Source organism: Kogia breviceps, chromosome 11 (assembly GCF_026419965.1).
Source record: "Kogia breviceps isolate mKogBre1 chromosome 11, mKogBre1 haplotype 1, whole genome shotgun sequence".
In the NCBI taxonomy this organism is placed as follows: domain Eukaryota; kingdom Metazoa; phylum Chordata; class Mammalia; order Artiodactyla; family Physeteridae; genus Kogia; species Kogia breviceps.
In genome coordinates, this window is record NC_081320.1 from 95,801,340 (window position 1) to 95,818,148 (window position 16,809).

The following is a 16,809-nucleotide window of genomic DNA, read 5'->3' on the forward strand; positions in this document are numbered from 1 at the left end:
ATCATAGTTGACTCTCATTTATAATCCAACCTCTTCAGCGAAAGGATTCCCTTTAAGTCGTCAGCTCTTCTAAACACATTTCAAGCAGGATGCACTGATGGATTTTTCGGGTTTTAGGAATCCACCCATTGCTTACGTGTGCGTGCACCTCCGTGGGCTCAGGAGCGGGTCCTGGTGTTTCCCGCGGGCGTGGGCTCATCAGCTCTGCTGACGCGGGTGCTGCTTATGTTGGGACAACTCGTTCTCTCTCATTTCCCAGGCCCCACGGGTACCTGTCTGCTTGGGCCCCTCCCGTGTTCTGATCCTTTCTCCCAGAGACACTGCTTTGAGGGAATTGCCTGCAGTTGGATGTGCAGTGCTCGCCTGTTCTCTCCTCCTCGGCTCCCATTTACCAGGACAGCTCTTCCCAGCCTGTGTGAGCAGGTATGGGGCTGAGGGAGGCAGCAATGGCTGCCCTTAAAAAACATTTTTTTAGCTAAAATGTACATACCATAATATTCACCTGTTTCAAGTATACAGTTCAGTGGTTTTAAGGCTATTGATCAAGTTCAGCAACATCACCACTGTCTACTTTCAGGACATTTTCTTTGCCTCCAAAAGAACCCTGTCCCTGTTAGCAGTCATTCCCCATCTTCCCTCCCCCCAGCGCCCAGCACCCCCTAATCTTTCTGTTGCCTAGTTTGACCATTTCTTATAACTGGAATTCATACAACATGTGGCCTTTTGTGTCTGGCTTCTCTGTAATGTGTTCAAGGCTCATCCATGTTGCAGCCTATGTCAGTGCTTCATTATTTTTTTAAAAATAAATTTGTTTATTTATTTGTTTGTTTGTTTGTTTATTTATTTTTGGCTGCATTGGGTCTTCTTTGCCGCACGCAGGCTTTCTCTAGTTGTGGCGAGCGGGGGCTACTCTCCGTTGCGGTGCATGGGCTTCTCATTACGGTGGCTTCTCCTGTTGTGGAGCACGGGCTCTAGGCGCACAGGCTTCAGTAGTTGTGGCTCGTGTGCTCAGTAGTTGTGGCTCATGGACTCTAGAGCACAGGCTCAGTAGTTGTGGTGCACGGGCTTAGTTGCTCTGTGGCATGTGGGATCTTCCTGGACTGGGGCTGGAACCCGTGTCCCCTGCACTGGCAGGTGGATTCTTAACCACTGCACCACCAGGGAAGCCCCCAGTACTTCACTGCTTTTTATGGATGAAAACTTCCCATTATATGGATCTACACCCATGCTCGTAGCAGCATTATTCACAATAGCTAAAACGTGGACGCAATCCAAGTATCCACTGACAGATGAATAGATAAGCAAAATACAGTCTATACATACAATGGGATATTATTCAGCCATAAAAGTGAAGGAGATTCTGCCATATGCTACAACATGGATGAACCTTGAGGACATTATGCTACATGAAATGTCAGCCACAAAATGACAAACAATGAATGAGTTCATTTCTCTGAGGTACTTAGGGTTGCCAAATCATAGCGACGGAAAGGAGAATCGTGGTTGCCAGGGACCACAGGGCGAGAGGTGGAGAGTTACTGTTAAATGGAGACAGAATTTCAGTTTTACAAGACAAAACTCTGGAGATGGATGGCGGTGACGGTTGCGCAACATTATGAGTATACTTAACGCTGCTGAGCTGTGCACTTAAAAATGGCTAAGATGGGGCTTCCCTGGTGGCGCAGCGGTTGAGAGTCCGCCTGCCGATGCAGGGGACACGGGTTCGTGTCCTGGTCTGGGGGGATCCCACATGCCGCAGAGCGGCTGGGCCCGTGAGCCATGGCCGCTGAGCCTGCGCATCTGGAGCCTGTGCTCCGCAACGGGAGAGGCCACAGCGGTGAGAGGCCCGCGTACCGCAAAATAAATAAATAAATACATTCCCTGATGAGTGGGGGTTTTTTTTGTTTTTTTAAAATTGAGGTATAGTTGATTTACAGTAGTATATTCGTTTCAGGTGTACAACAGAGTGATTCAATATTTTTACAGATTATACTTCTTTTAAATTTATAATATTACAAAACAATAGCTATATTTCACTGTGCTGTATAATATATCCTGTTGCTTATCTATTCGACACATAGTGGTTTGAATCACTTAATCATCCCCTGCCCCTACCCGGCCCCTCCCTCCTTCCCTCTCCCCACTGGTAACCACTAGCGCGTTCTCTATATCTGTGAGGCTATTTCTGTTTTGTTATATACATTCATTTGTTTTCTTTTCTAGAGTCCACATATAAGTGATAACATAGAGTATATGTCTTTGTCTGACTTGTTTCACTAAGCATAATGCTCTCTAAATCCATCCACATTGTTGCAATGGCAGAATTTCATTCTTTTTTTTTATGGCTAACAGTCCATTGTGTGTATGTATATATATACACGTATATCACATCTTCTTTATTCGTTCATCTGTTGATGGGCACTTAGATTGATTGCTTCCAGCCCTTGGCTATTGGAAATAACGCTACAGTGAACATCGGAATGCACTGATACGTGTTTTAAAAGAGGGTATGAGAATAACTGCCTTAGACCTATGAAATAAACTTATGTCAAAGATTTTACTTAATTCATTTACTAATGGGAGAACCAGCAAGACGTTACAGTAGTTCAAAGGAAAATTCAGAGACAAACACAAACAAGTAATGCTAAAAAAGAATTTATAGGTAGATTCAAACTTGCCCTTTTACAGGAAAGGGAGGGGGAAAAGCCATTGTCCTTCTAGATAGAGTTAATTTGCATATCTATGGACAAGAAACATTCGGATTGCTAGTGTTAGTTATAATTTACAGAACTGTAAAACAGCTTAAATGAAATGAATAGAAAGTTCTCGTCAAACTGAATCTTGTCAAAGAAAATCCACAGAAGGAGAAAATCCAGGATAGACGATGCTTACTTTTCCCTTGAAGACACCCAGTAATCATTTTGGTCTATTTCAAAGTTTTTCACATATGAGTCATATCTGTCAAATCTAAAAGATGCATTACCCGTGTTCCCCAATCCTTTTTCTTAGTCTGAATGCCCTGATGATTTTAGTTACTTCTCAGGCTGTTTTATGATTTATCTTTTTGTGGCTCTTAGCCTCCAGGAAAGCACTACTAACTGTCCATTCCTCTTTTAAGCCCAGTTGCATGCCAGTGTCTGAGCTTTACAAGCAGGGGCTGTAAATAAGTCATGACGGACAGTCCTTCCTTCCTCCGTGACGGAGATGTTTATGGATTAAAGATGGATTTCTACTTGGCTTCTGTGTGCTGTGTTGGATGCATTTTTGGCCATAGATCAATCATTTCTGTTTCTACTATTTTCAAGTAATCACCCAGGCCAATGATTTCCAAATTCTTGCTTGATGTGATACTGAATCATAGATGTAGTTTGACAAGAACTTTCCACCCTATGTCCACACTGCCTCTAATAAAAGTTATGAATAACATCTATCTTTAAAGTGGCTTAAGATCAGTTTTGCCTCCTTGCAGACATTCCTAATGGTGATGGAGGCCCCTCACAGACCCCCCAAGTGCAGCGATCCGTGGCAGAGAGGACTGAATGACCCCGCTACAGATCCCAGATGGCACTGATTTCCTCTTGGCCTTGACTCCATTGTCCAGACAGACCCAACTGTTAACTCTCCTCCACTGACAGGTAAAGTATTTATTCTTCCCCAGTCAGGTTTTTAATTCACTGAAGATTTAGGGAGCACCTACTATGTGACAGGCCAGGTCCCAGGTGTTTATTCACTGTGGTGAGTGAGAGAGTCATGGTTCCTGTCCGGGTGAAACCGACACTTTATTATAAAAAGAGAAGAAACTGGGCAGATGATTCAGAGGAGCCTGTCAGGAAGCAGTTTAGGTACAGGAAAGAGGGTTAGGATGGGCTTTTGCCTGGGGAGACACAGCGGGATTGGAGAGAAAGGGAAGGATGAGGGTATTTAGGAAGTAGAATTTTTTATAGCCTTTTTCTAGGAAATTCCATAATTTCCCTTTAGAAAAGATGCTGACATCATGTATTTGTTGGTCTGTAAAGGATTATATGGGCATGGAGGAAAATATGAATGTGTACATGCTAAATTCTTAATTTGGGTTTTGTGGGTATAATATTAGCTTGGGTTCTCAAATCTGTATTAGTCTGGGTTTTCCGGAGAAACAGACCAATAGGATACAGTGGTGGGGGGAGAGGGGAGCCAAAAGCCAAAAAGAAAAAGAGACCAGTAAAACAACAGTATGGTTCATAGATTGATATGTTCCCACTTAAGCATTTTTGTAAAAATTTGATGTGTATATATGCAAAAGAGAAAGTTAAAAAATAGGTTTAAAAGGACTTTGGGACCACTTGCCTCATCTCGTGATTAATTCATGTCATTGCTTAGACAAATGGGCGATGGCTTGGTAAAGACTGGAAATGGCTAACTGGATATCTAGGATGACTATTTGATTCCCTACTGGTAGGAATTCAAGAGTACTCAGTCTTCCTGTGTCTGCTCACTTATACCTGTTTTATTCCTGATAAGAACCACATGTTTGTGTCCCTCCCTGCACCCCCATTCCCATTAGAATGGAAGTGGGACCTGCCAATTACTCCTTGGACAAGTAGCACTGGGACTTAAATTAGACTAAAGTGTAAATGACTACCATCAGATCTGTGTACTGATTTTGGGTGGAGGAGTGGAAAGAGCACCAGGAATGAAAGGCTTAGAAAAGAGTCTGTCATTCAGTGGGTTGAAGGGTCAAGAAGAGAGGTTATAGAGAAGCTCCTGGCTTTGCCAGCTTTGCTCAGGGAGGCAGCTGCGTGCAGTAAGGAAAACAAGTACTGACGTGGGTTCAAGTCTCACTGCATCACTTATTTCCTGAGTAACCTTGGGCAGGTGACTTAACCTCTCTGGGGATAAAGGTGCCTACCTCACATGGCCATTTAGAGTTAAATGTGATAACATGTGTCGTCCAACCACAGAGGAGGTGTTTGGTTGGTGTCATGCAGGAGTTTTTCCTGTTCCTCCTGTTCAGGTGCTCTGAGAGTCGATGGCAGCTTCCTCTTTCTCGTTATAGATGAATCCACAGTCAGACAGGGGTTCACTGGCAGATCTGATCACTTGCTGGCCGCACTTTCCTCAGCCTGCAGGAGCCTGATGGGGGCCAAGCAGCTGCGAGAGGGTGAGCAGAGCTGAGTATCAGAGTGTGTGTGTGTGTGTGTGTGTGAGAGAGAGAGAGAGAGAGGGTGCTTGTGAAGCCCTCACCCCAGTGCTTAGCCCTGATAGGCGCTCAGTGAGTGTGCGCTGATAGTCATAACGGTGGTTATGCTGGAAGGGGTCTGGGAGTCGGGGGTGAATCTGGACCATCCCTTTGACCCACCACCTGTCTGGAGAGGTGCTCAGCAGGCTTTCCTCTACAGGCAGGTCCTCTGCAGAGCTTCAAGACCCTGTGTCATCAGCCCACCTCTCTCAGCGACCAGGCCCCCAGCAGCGCCTCTGGTCTGGCCCCGGGTCCCCTTCCTGTCCCAGGGCTGGGCCACAGTTCTCCTTGCCTAGTACCTGTTCCTACCTGTTCCCCGGGTCTGGACCGACCTTCCCCGCCCCTCCCTCCCCCGCGCTGTCCTTCCCAGCCCCCGCCAGCACCACTGCCTCACCTCGTCCGGCATGGCCTATGCCCTTTCCTCCCTCGCAGCCCTCTCCTGCCTTCCACGCGTCGCAGGACACGCTCTGCTCCAGACGAGGATCACCACGTGCCTGCGAACAGGAGGCAGGGAAACAGTTCTGCTTCCGCACGGTGGCTCCGTGTCTTTACGATAAAGGACCGACAGTTCAGTGTTGACCTCACCTGCTATCGTGTCCCTGTGGTTGGAGCTGACGGCGCGGCGAATGCAACACAGACACGTGGTTTCATCTGATTTCGAGGAAGAGGGAGGGGGGAGGGCGGTCAGCTCCGAGAGCTGCTGCCGCCTCGCTGCAGCTCTGCTTGCCCGCTGTGGTTTGTTGACTGTTTTCAATATTTATTGCCTAATGAAATGACAAACTTCATTGGATGCAGCTGTCTTGTCAAGGAGGAAGCAAAATAATTAAGTGTTAACATTATACTGCTTCAATCCCCCAGGCTGGGCTTGCTCCTTGTAAATTGAATGACTGTAAAAGATCCTAGAGCCGGCCTGATAAATGGCCCGTCACCTCCTACAGGAAGGGAACTCCACGGTCACCAAGACCTTCTGGGCTTCTAATGTCAAAAGTGACAAAGGGACCACGCTTTCCTCCTTAATGATAATCCCTTGTCACCCACTGGTGGCAGAGGGTCCGGGTGGGGCTGCTCGTTTGCCTAATCTGCTAAAGACGCCTGGGTCAGGGTGGCTGTAAGCTCCCGCGGGGCAGGGGCCCCTGGAGGCCAGGTTTGGGAAATGGCAAAACCCAGGGCACAGCCTCTCCAGGTCTCCTCCAGACCCTGGCCCAGCCCGGGTGTCTGCGCCCTGTTGTGTGACAGGCCAGACTTGACCTTCCCACGCCGGCACCCCTCCCCCAGCACACCCACCCTTCTCCTCCTTTCTGACGCCAAAACCCAGCCCATTCCTGGCTCATGAGGTCAGTTTTAGTTCTTGCTTTTGAATGTGGTACAATACACATAACATGATAGTTATCAGTTTAACCATTTGTCAAAGGCACAATTCATTGGCATTGACTATCTCCACGATGTTATGCAACCATCAGCATTTCTCTACCCCAAACTTTATCATCGCAGCATGAACCCTGTGCCCAACAAACAATACCTCTCCCTTCCCCTACCTTCCCGCCTCTGGCAACCACCATTCGACTCTCTGTCTCTATGATCTGACTGCTCTGAGGACCTCCTATAAGTGGAATCATGCAGTGTCTGTCTTTCAGGGACTCACTTATTTCACTTAGCGTCGTGTCCTCAAGCTTCGTCCACGTTGTAGCATGGGTCAGAATTTCCTTCCTTTGTACGGCTGACTGATGTCCCGCTGTATGTATAGATCACGTTTTGTTCATCCATCCACCTGTCGCTCTGGCTGTGGGGAGAGGCGCCGTGGCCCGGTGAAGGGGGCTGCAGGGTGGGCTTTGTTTCTTGCCTTTGGGCAGCTGCTCCCGGCACTTAGCCCCCTGCACGGGTTTCCCCTCCTGCCCTTCGCGTCCCCACGCGCTCCGGCTTTCCGTTCAACGCTTCTCCCTTCCTCTGTCTTCCACGTTCGTCCAACCCTCACACCCTTTCTTCTTCTGGCTGCATGACCCTGCCCCACTCCGGCTCAGTCCCTGGGAGAAGGAAGGCGGATCCTCCAACACATTATCCCGAGTGACCCTGCTGGCGGCTGTTCTGGGACTCCAGGCCCGCCCTCTGTGGGCCTCTTACAGGTGAGAAGGCTTACAGGTGAGGCCGCGAGGGGCTGAGCGACCCAGCAGGGCCATGGGCCAGCTCGAGGCACAGAGGTGGCCATGGCACTCCTGTTCCTGGGTAAGACAGCGGGAATTCTTCCCACGGCTCCATGTGCTGTCTCCAAACTATATACCTCCAGGGGCACGGTCACCCGTTATTGCTGCCATTTTAAATTTTACACCGGCTCAGAGCAAGACGAATGGAAAGGAAAGCAGCTGGGCTATTTATTAGAAAAGAGAGCATGCCAGCTGCAGACAAAAGCCGAGAGCAGCGATGGTGGCTTCTGAATAAACCCAGCCTCACCTCACACTTCCACTGGCCTGAAGCGCGCAGTCAGTGGGTGACATAGTTCAACCTGCCTGCATCTGACTAGGCTTTTTTTGCTCTGGTTTCTTCTTTGCTTTTCGTCTGGGGAAGGGGGTGCCGGGGGCAGTGCTCTCTGAGCCGAACAGCTGCGCAGAGAAAGTCACAAGATGATCAAACGGGTCTCAAGGTCGAACGTGCTTCGGCTTCTCGCCACGTGGCATATGAAGGAGAAACAAAGCAGGCCTGAAGTTCATCCTTTCTTCCTTTTATGTCTTTTGGCTTCTGAGTCATCGCTAAGCAAGTTCTTCCCATTCCCAGAGTATGGAGGAGTTTACCCATATTTTCTTCTAGTACTTGAAGGTTTTTATGTTTTGCATTTATGTCTCTTTTCCATTTGGTGTCTATCCTGGTGTTGATTAATGAGAAAGGCACCCAGTTTTATCATTTTTTCTTGTTTACCCACTTACTCCTCTTGTTAAAAAGTTCATCTTTTCCCCACTGACTTGGGATGCTGCCTTTATTTTATGCCATGTTTGGATCTATAATTTAATTTTTCTATTCTGTTCCATTGGTCCATCTTCATTCACTAATATCATACTATTTTGGTTGAAGAGATTATAAATGGTACATATAGAGTGACCCTTGAACAACTTGGAGGTTAAAGGCACTGACTTTTCCCAAAGTCAAATCTCCAAGCCCTGCTTTTTCTGCCTCAAAAGCAGAGGGATTGATGAATGACTCACCCAAGGGCGGGAAAAGCTGAAACAGTTTGGACAGAATCAAGATTCAAACTCCAGTTCTTGTGATTCCACTTACTGCGATCGCTAATCGAGAACAAAGTTTTCTCCCCACACTTAAAGAGCTGTCTAATGAAAATATGGGTACTGTGCGGAAAAACATCGACGTATAAAGTGGGTCCGCACAGTTCAAGCTGTGTTGTTCAAGATCAGGTGTGACTCTCTTTTGTTGTTCTTTTTAAAAAATTTTTCCTGGCTACTCTCACTTACTTCTTCTTCCAAATGTACTTCGGGATCACCTCGTGCATTTACACCTATAACTTAATTTAGGGAGAACTAACATCTTTATGAAGCTGAGTTTCCCTGTCAAAGGACATAGGATGTCCTTCTGTTTATGTTTCCCTTTGTTTTCTCAATGGTACTTTCTAGTCTTTTTCTCATACAGGTTTTGGACTTGGTGAAGAACAGAGAAACTGCTGCTCCCATCTTCAGTTAGGAACAGGTGGTTAGTCGAGAGCCTCCAGCAGGTAGCTTTGCCCAGGGAAAGCGTCTGTACCCAATTCCAATGTGCGTGTGCGTCTTCCCACACCACTGAGCAATTCTCCGACACCAGCTGGGTGTCCTGTAATCCAACCCAGTTCTGACACTACCTTCCTGGAGAGGGCGTCCCATCCCAGAGACTGAGGGTTCAGTCCTCCAGACTGCTCCCCTGTCTTCAGCATGGACACAGATGCCAGGCGAGAGTCCAGGTTATCTATCACCTGTGCTTTTGAATGGCTATAGATCGGAGGTTCCAACGACCTTCTCCTAGGGTTGGATTAATTTCGCTAGACCAGGTCATAGAGCTAAGAGACACATCTTACTTACTAGATTACCAGTTTATTATAAAAGGAATTAACTCAGGAACAGCCAGATGGAAGAGATGCACGGGGCGAGGGAAAGGGCCCAGAGCTTCCATGCCCTCTCCAGGCGCACCATTGTTCCTGCATCTCTGTATTCACCAACCCGGAAGCTCTCTGAACCCAGTTCTCTCAGGATTTTATGGAGCCTTCATTAAAAAGGCACGATTGATTCAATTATTGGCCATTGGCAACTGATTCAACCTTAGTCCCTCTCCTCTCCCTGGGTTGGGGGTGGGGGGTCGTGGGAGGTGGTGTAGGACTGGAAGTCCAGACCCTCTCATGACAGGTTCGGTCTCCTGGCAACCAGCCCCATCCTTGGGTGTTTTCCAAAAGTGCCTTCGTTGACATAACAAAAGACACCTGTGTTGCTCTCATCACTTAGGAAATTCCAAGGGTTTTAGGAGCTCTTCCAGAAAGGGGGACTGATGAGACCAAATACATATTGCTTATTATAAATCACAAAATAGCACACCGGATCCATCTCAGCTTTTGTGCCAATTACAGTGCTCTCAGGACACCCCGAGTCAATCAACTGAGCAAGGCCAGTGTAAAAGCCTGGCCATTCCTGCCCCAAACAGGACAACTTTAACTCCGGGTCTGTGGGTTTTCCCTGTCCCATCCTGCCTCGTCTGCTTTCAGCTTTTTGCTCTTGACTCTATCTTGGCATCTGCTTTCCAGAGAACCCACACTGCAATGAACATTTATTTTTAAATGTTCAAGTTTACACTTGAGTATATCTTCTTTCCTTTTTTATTATGTGAATGGAATACCATTTAAAGTGGACTTTGTTTTAACATATGGAAGTTACTGATTTTTCTCTACAGTATTCATTGTATAACCTACTTTTTCTAAATTCTTATTGTTTGTAGTTTTCCCATTGGTGTTTTGGGGTTTTACACACACACACACACACAAATCATTAGTGGACAGTGAGAGTTTTACCTCTTCCTTTCTAAATCTTATGCCTCTTCTTGTTTCCTCTTGCCTAATTGCATTGGCTAATACTCCAACACAATGCTAAATAGTAATGGTAGTAAAAGGCATCCTTGTCTTATTGTTAACTTCAGCGAAAATCTTCTAGTGTTTTCCATTTAATGTAATGTTGGATTTTACATATATATATATTTTCCATATATATGTATATATGAAATCATATTAAAATATTCTTGAATTCCTATTTTACTGATTATTTAACATGAATGAGTTTTGGATTTTGCCAACTGCCTCTTCAGTAATTTTGCTTCTTTGCACTATTAATATTATGGATTACATTAATGAATTTCCTAATATTGAATCAACCTTGCATTTCTGGAATAAACCGCATTTGATCATAATGTATCATTTTTTAATAAGCTGTTGGGTTCTGTCTGCTAATATTCTAGTTAAGATTTTTACACTGATGTTCATGAGTGAGATGGGTCTGTGTGGGGTTTTTTTTAAACAAGTGCATCAGGTGTATGGCTTAATAGTATGCTCATTTTATATCATTTGGAATAATCCCTTCTTTTTCTATATTCTAGAGTAATGTAAGTAACATTGGGATTATCTGAGCATAAGAGGTTTGGTAGAATTTGCCCATGAAACCATCTGGATCTGGTTTGTTTTGAGGGACAGGGAAGGTGGTGTGGGGCTCATGAACTACTTTGTATTTTCAGAATTGTCTCCACTCCCATCAATTTTGGTAAATTGTAATTTTTGTAGAGACTATTTTATCCATTTTATAAAAGTCTTCAAATTTATTTGCATAGAATTTTGCAACGTAGCCTCACCTTTTGTATCTGTTGTGATGTTTATATCCTTCTTGTCATTTCTGATCTTTCGTATTTGTGTTTTCCTTCCTGATTATGTTACCCAGTGATTTGTCTATTTTCTTGTCTATTTTTTCCCTAAAATACCAGATTTTTGATTATTATAACTACTGCTTTATTCTAACTCTTCAATCATGTTTTATCTTTAAGCAATTTCTCCTGTTTTATTTTAGTTTACTCTGTTTTCAAGCTCTTGAATTTGTATTTAATTCATTGTCTTTATTTTCCCCATTTATATTATTATTATAATTTAATATATACATTTTTTCTGACAATTGCTTTTGCAATATCCCCTTGATTCTGATATATCATGTTTTCATTCCATTATTTTCAAGATATTGTGTAAACTCCTTTTGTAGTTCCCATTTGTCCTAAGAATTGTTTAATACTATGTATTTTAATTCCAGGTAGCAGGACTTTTTTTTGTTTATTTTATTACTAATGTTACAACTCCTGTTGTGTTATGATCAGAGGATGTTGTTTGTACAATTTCCATTCTGAGAGATTCACTAAGATTTTCTTTGTGGCCTAAGAGAGTTAATTTATATAAATGTGCTATCACGCTATTATTTATCATTGTTGGATAGCGGATGCCAATTAGATGAGAAAGAAAAACGAAGCATACAGATTAGAAAGGCCGCAGTAAAACTATCATTATGGTGAGATGTTATCATTATTTAGCTGAAAACCCCAAAAGAACCAACAAAAAAACTATATAAATCAAAACCCTTCAAATATATATATATATAAACATAGTGTAGGACTAGTTATATAGATTGTAAACATTTTGTATAAAAAATATGCATCTACCGGATATGTTTAGCCATGCAAAGGTTCTGGAGGGACACCCAAGTAGGGGAAGCACTGGTTGCTTCTCGGGGGAGAAATGGGAGACCCAAAGATAGGGTTTGATTTAGAGCAGGGGTCCCAACCCCCCGGCCGTGGACTGGTACCGGTTGGTGTCCTGTTAGGAACCGGGCCACACAGCAGGAGGTGAGGGGCGGGCGGGCGAGTGAGCGAAGCTTCGTCTGTATTTACAGCCGCTCCCCATCCCTCGAATTACCGCCTGAGCTCCGCCTCCCATCAGATCAGCGGTGTCATTAGATTCTCATAGGAGCGCAAACCCTGCCGTGAACTGTACACGCGAGTGATCTAGGTTGCAGGCTCCTTAGGAGAATCTAATGCCTGATGACCTGAGGTGGAGCTGAGGCAGTGATGCCAGCTCTGGGGAGAGGCCTGCAGATACAGATTTTCATTAGCAGAGAGGTGGGACCGCACAGAGACCAACATAATTCAACTGCTTGCAGACTCATATCAAAACCCTACCAGTGGGCTTCCCTGGTGGCGCAGTGGTCGAGAGTCCGCCTGCCGATGCCGGGGGCGCGGGTTCGTGCCCCGGTCCGGGAGGATCCCACGTGCCGCGGAGCGGCTGGGCCCGTGAGCCGTGGCCGCTGAGCCTGCGCGTCCGGAGCCTGTGCTCCGCAATGCGAGAAACAGTGAGAGGCCCGCGTACTGCAAAAACAACAAACAAACAAAACCCTACCAGTGAGTGGCAGGTGACAAGCTGCACCTGGTGGCAGGCTTTATAGTGGCAAGTGAGCTGATGAACTTGAACTGTACCGCTGCACCTGGTGGCAGGCTTTAAGTCAGAATCCGACACTTACTTTAGTCTCCGTGTGGTCCCGTTATTTTATTCACCGCTTCCATCCGCGCCTCTTTCCCGCGCTGCGCACTTGTCTCAGTCCCAGCTTTGGGAAGCCCACAGGCTAACCCTGGCCAGAATGAGTAAAAAACGAACGTCGCTGGAGAGCTTCTGTGAAAAGGGGGAAAGACCCAAGGATGAGACAGCAGCAGACTCTAAGACTGCCAACAAGAAGAAAGCTGCATTTAAAAGAAAATACCAAGAGTCCTACTTAAATTATGGGTCCATCGCAACAGGTGATTCACATTCTCCAAGCCCGCTTTGTATAATATGTGGCGACCGGCTAACCAACGAAGCCACGAAACCTTCAAAACTGCTTCGCCACATGGAGACCACGCACCCTGCTTTGAAAGAGAAGCCTTTGGAGTTTTTCAACAGAAAAAAACGTGAACACGAGGAACAGAAGCAATTACCGAAGGCCACCACTTCATCACGTGTGTCTGCGCCGAGAGCATCACGCTTAGAGGCTGACCGCGCTGCTAAAGCTGAGAAGCCCTTTCCTGTTGGTGAAGACTTGATCCTGCCGGCTGCTAAGGACGTTTGTTGTTAAATTTTAGGAGAGGCTGCAGTTCAAAAGGTGGCACGTGTTCCTCTTCCGGCTGGCACCACTAGACGAACTGACGAAATAGCAGAGGATACTGAGGCACCGTCGTGAGAGGGGATTAAAGAGTCACCGTGGTGCCCGATCCAGGGTGACGAGCCTGCCGACGTTGACAGCAAGGCCACAGTGCTGGTTTTTGTGCGATATGTTTCTCAGGAGGATGTGAATGAGGATACATCACGTGCACTTTTGTTGTCAGCCAGCACCACAGCTGCAGAACTATTCAAGGCTTTGAATGATTACATATCAGGAAAACTGAATGGGTCCCTTTGTGTCGGTATAGGCACAGACGCAGCAGCTGCTGTCACTGGACGGCTTTCTGGTTTCACTACTCGGGTCAAAGAGGTCGCTTCTGAATGTGAGTCTATGCACTGGGACATCTATAGAGAAATGCTGGCTGGCCAAAACACGTCACCTGAACTTAACAACTTTTTGCAGGATGTGATTAAAATTATCAGCCCCATTAAAGTACATGCCCTTAACTCACATATGTTTGCGCAGCATATGGACGCAGAGCACTCACGTCTTCTCTTTTATACAGAAGTGAGATGGCTTTCTAGAGGTAGATCACCGGTCAGAGTTTCTGAGTTACGAGAGTCACTCCAGAGATTTCTTTTAGAACAGTCACCAGGGGACTTCCTTTGTGGCTCAGTGGTTAAGAATCTGCCTGCCAGGGCTTCCCTGGTGGCGCAGTGGTTGAGAGTCCGCCTGCCGATGCAGCAGACACGGGTTCGTGCCCCGGTCTGGGAAGATCCCACGTGCCGCGGAGCGGCTGGGCCCGTGAGCCGTGGCCGCTGAGCCTGCGCGTCCGGAGCCTGTGCTCCGCAGCGGGAAAGGCCACAACAGTGAGAGGCCCGCGTACCGCAAAAAAAAAAAAAAAAAAAAAAAAGAATCTGCCTGCCAATACAGGGGACATGGGTTCGAGCCCTGGTCCAGGAAGATCCCACATGCCGCGGAGCAACTAAGCCCGTGGGTCACAACTACTGAGCCCGTGTGCCACAACTACTGAAGCCCACGTGCCTAGAGCCTGTGCTCCGCAACGAGAAACTACCGCAATGAGAAGCCCGTGCACGGTAACAAAGACCCAATGCAGCCAAAAATTTTAAAAAATAAATAACTTTATAAAAAAAAACAAAAAAGAGTCACCACTGGCAGCACATTTCAGTGACACAGAATGGTCACAAAACTTGCTCACTGGTGTGACATATTCAACCTGCTGAAGGAACTCAATCTGTCACTTTGGGGGGAGAATGGCAATTGTATTCAAGTCGGCAGAGAAAGTGGCTGCATTCAAAGCCAAACTGGAATTATGGGAGCCATGAGTGAACACTGGGATTTTTGTCATGTTTCAGACATTAGCAGAGATTTTGAAAGAGACTGAGCCAGGGCCTTCTTTCTCCCAGCTGGCGCATGATCACCTATCTCAGCTTTCAAAAGAGTTCGAGCGTTACTTCCCAACCACAAAAGACCCCCGAACTGGGAAGGAATGGATCCGTGACCCATTTGTGAATAAGCCAGGTGAATTGACTTTGTCTGTACTGGGAGAGGATCAACTGCTTGAGATCGCAAATGACAGTGCCCTCAAAAGTATGTCTGAGACAACTTCAAATCGCCTTACGCTCTGGATTAAAGTCAAGGCGGAATATCCTGAGATGGCCGCGAAAGTACTGAAAAGCCTGCTTCCGTTTCCAACATCCTATCTTTGTGGAGCGGGGTGTTCTGCAGTGACAGCCACCAAAACGAGATTACGGAGTAGACTGGACATAAAGCCACACACTTCGGGTGTCACTGCCTCCCATCACCCCCAGATGGGACCATCTAGCTGCAGGAAAACAAGCTCAGGCCTCCCACCGATTCTGCATTATGGTGAGCTGCATAATTATTTCATTATATGTTACCATGTAATAATAATAGAAATCAAGTGCACAATTAATGTAATGCACTTGAATCATCCTGAAACCATGCGTCCGCCGGTCCGTGGAAAACTTGTCTCCCACGAAACCAGTCCCTGGTGCCAAAAAGGTTGGAGACCGCTGCTTTAGAGCTAAAACCTCGTCATGGTAGCCTTTCCCTGTGGTCCACAGAAATATTAGTGTGACCAGGAAATCCAGGCATCTAGGAAGAAAAGAGGTCCAAGAAAAATTGTGAAGAATAGGAAGAGAGGTGCTCTGTGCTTAGACTGCAGAACAAGGGGCTCTCGGGGTGGGAGGAGAGGCTTCAGGCTTCCGCCTAGGAGATGAGATGGAAGTGGGCTGAGTCCTGAGTTCCTTCTGCTGAAAAGAGGCAACTTGAGATTGGATGATAGCAAAGCCCTTATAGCAGATATCATCTCTCCAGTTGTCTTTGAACAGACCGTGTTTGCTCACTCGTTTTCCTGAAGGAACTGTGGAAAACAAGCCGCTGTGTTTATGACTGTGGACTTAATGGCAAAAAAAAAAAAAAAAAAAAAAAAAACCACATCATTTGGGGACCATTCTAAGCACAGAGCTTCTGTTTGGGAACTTTTCTTTTTAAAGAGAGAGAAGTCAGGTGTTTGCTCTTGAAGCGTTGAAAGCTTTTTTATGCTCTTGCTTTAAACAGTGTTGTTAATGGAATGAGAGCTTTTTTTTCCTCCAAAAATGGTCTATTATTGCTTCAGAAACCCACGTCTTTAGAAAAGCCATGGTTTCTCTTTGCCAGCCCCGATTCCATCATTGATGGGGCCACCTGAATTTCTAAGCGCTATTGCCAGACTTTCTCTTAAATGTTGAAAATGCACAGCCTCTTGGAATTATCCTGACAAATTATCCTTCCTTTGAAGAGAAAGCTAAGCCATAACCCTCTTTGGTAACGCTGTGAGGGCTGAAATAATTCCTCAGGGCCGCCGTTTGCGGCTGCTCCGGTAGAAGGCCGCTGGGCTCGGAGCCAGAAGTCTTGTTATCAAGCCCTGGATTCACCATTAGCTTGTTCTGTGAGCTTGAGTGAATCACCCGACCCTCTCTTCTTAGTTTGTTCATCTGTTGAAGAGGACAATACACATCCTGTCTCATAGGACTGCTGGGACGTTTGAAAACAAAATTACATGTACAATTAAGTGGTACAGTGCTCGGCAGGAGATAAAGGTCCTGTGTCCGTTTCTAGTTTGAGGCAAAGGTGTCCGCACAAAGACCCGTGGCATCATCTTGGAAACTCAAAGCAAAACAAAAGCACACAAAATCCTGACCAGCACAGGTCCCTCAGCCTGCCCCACACGGACTCTTGGGCTTCTGTGCCGTCTCTCCGTGCACTGGCCTTTGAGATCCACGGGCCCAGAGTGTTTCAAGTTACAAAACCGTCGGGCTTCCCTGGTGGCGCAGCGGTTGAGCGTCCGCCTGCCGATGCAGGGGACGCGGGTTCGTGCCCCGGTCCGGGAAG

The 16,809-nt window shown here is 46.3% G+C and overlaps 2 long non-coding RNA genes across 3 annotated transcripts; one reads left to right on the forward strand and one right to left on the reverse strand.

Moving 5' to 3' along the window:
• Positions 1 to 333: 333 nt before the first annotated feature.
• Positions 334 to 5,986, forward strand: LOC136792098 (uncharacterized). 2 transcript variants are annotated; one of them, XR_010835263.1, is made up of 3 exons: positions 334 to 423; positions 3,470 to 3,635; positions 5,379 to 5,986. It is a non-coding gene; the product is annotated as an uncharacterized lncRNA (long non-coding RNA). The 2 variants fall into 2 exon arrangements; XR_010835264.1 differs by lacking the exon at positions 5,379 to 5,986 and adding an exon at positions 5,036 to 5,070.
• LOC136792097 (uncharacterized) lies at positions 2,640 to 13,544 on the reverse strand. The gene is made up of 6 exons (XR_010835262.1): positions 13,027 to 13,544; positions 12,734 to 12,926; positions 12,440 to 12,625; positions 5,804 to 5,869; positions 5,613 to 5,712; positions 2,640 to 5,130 (listed from the first exon to the last, which is right to left on the reverse strand). It is a non-coding gene; the product is annotated as an uncharacterized lncRNA (long non-coding RNA).
• Between the last annotated feature and the right edge of the window lie 3,265 nt (positions 13,545 to 16,809).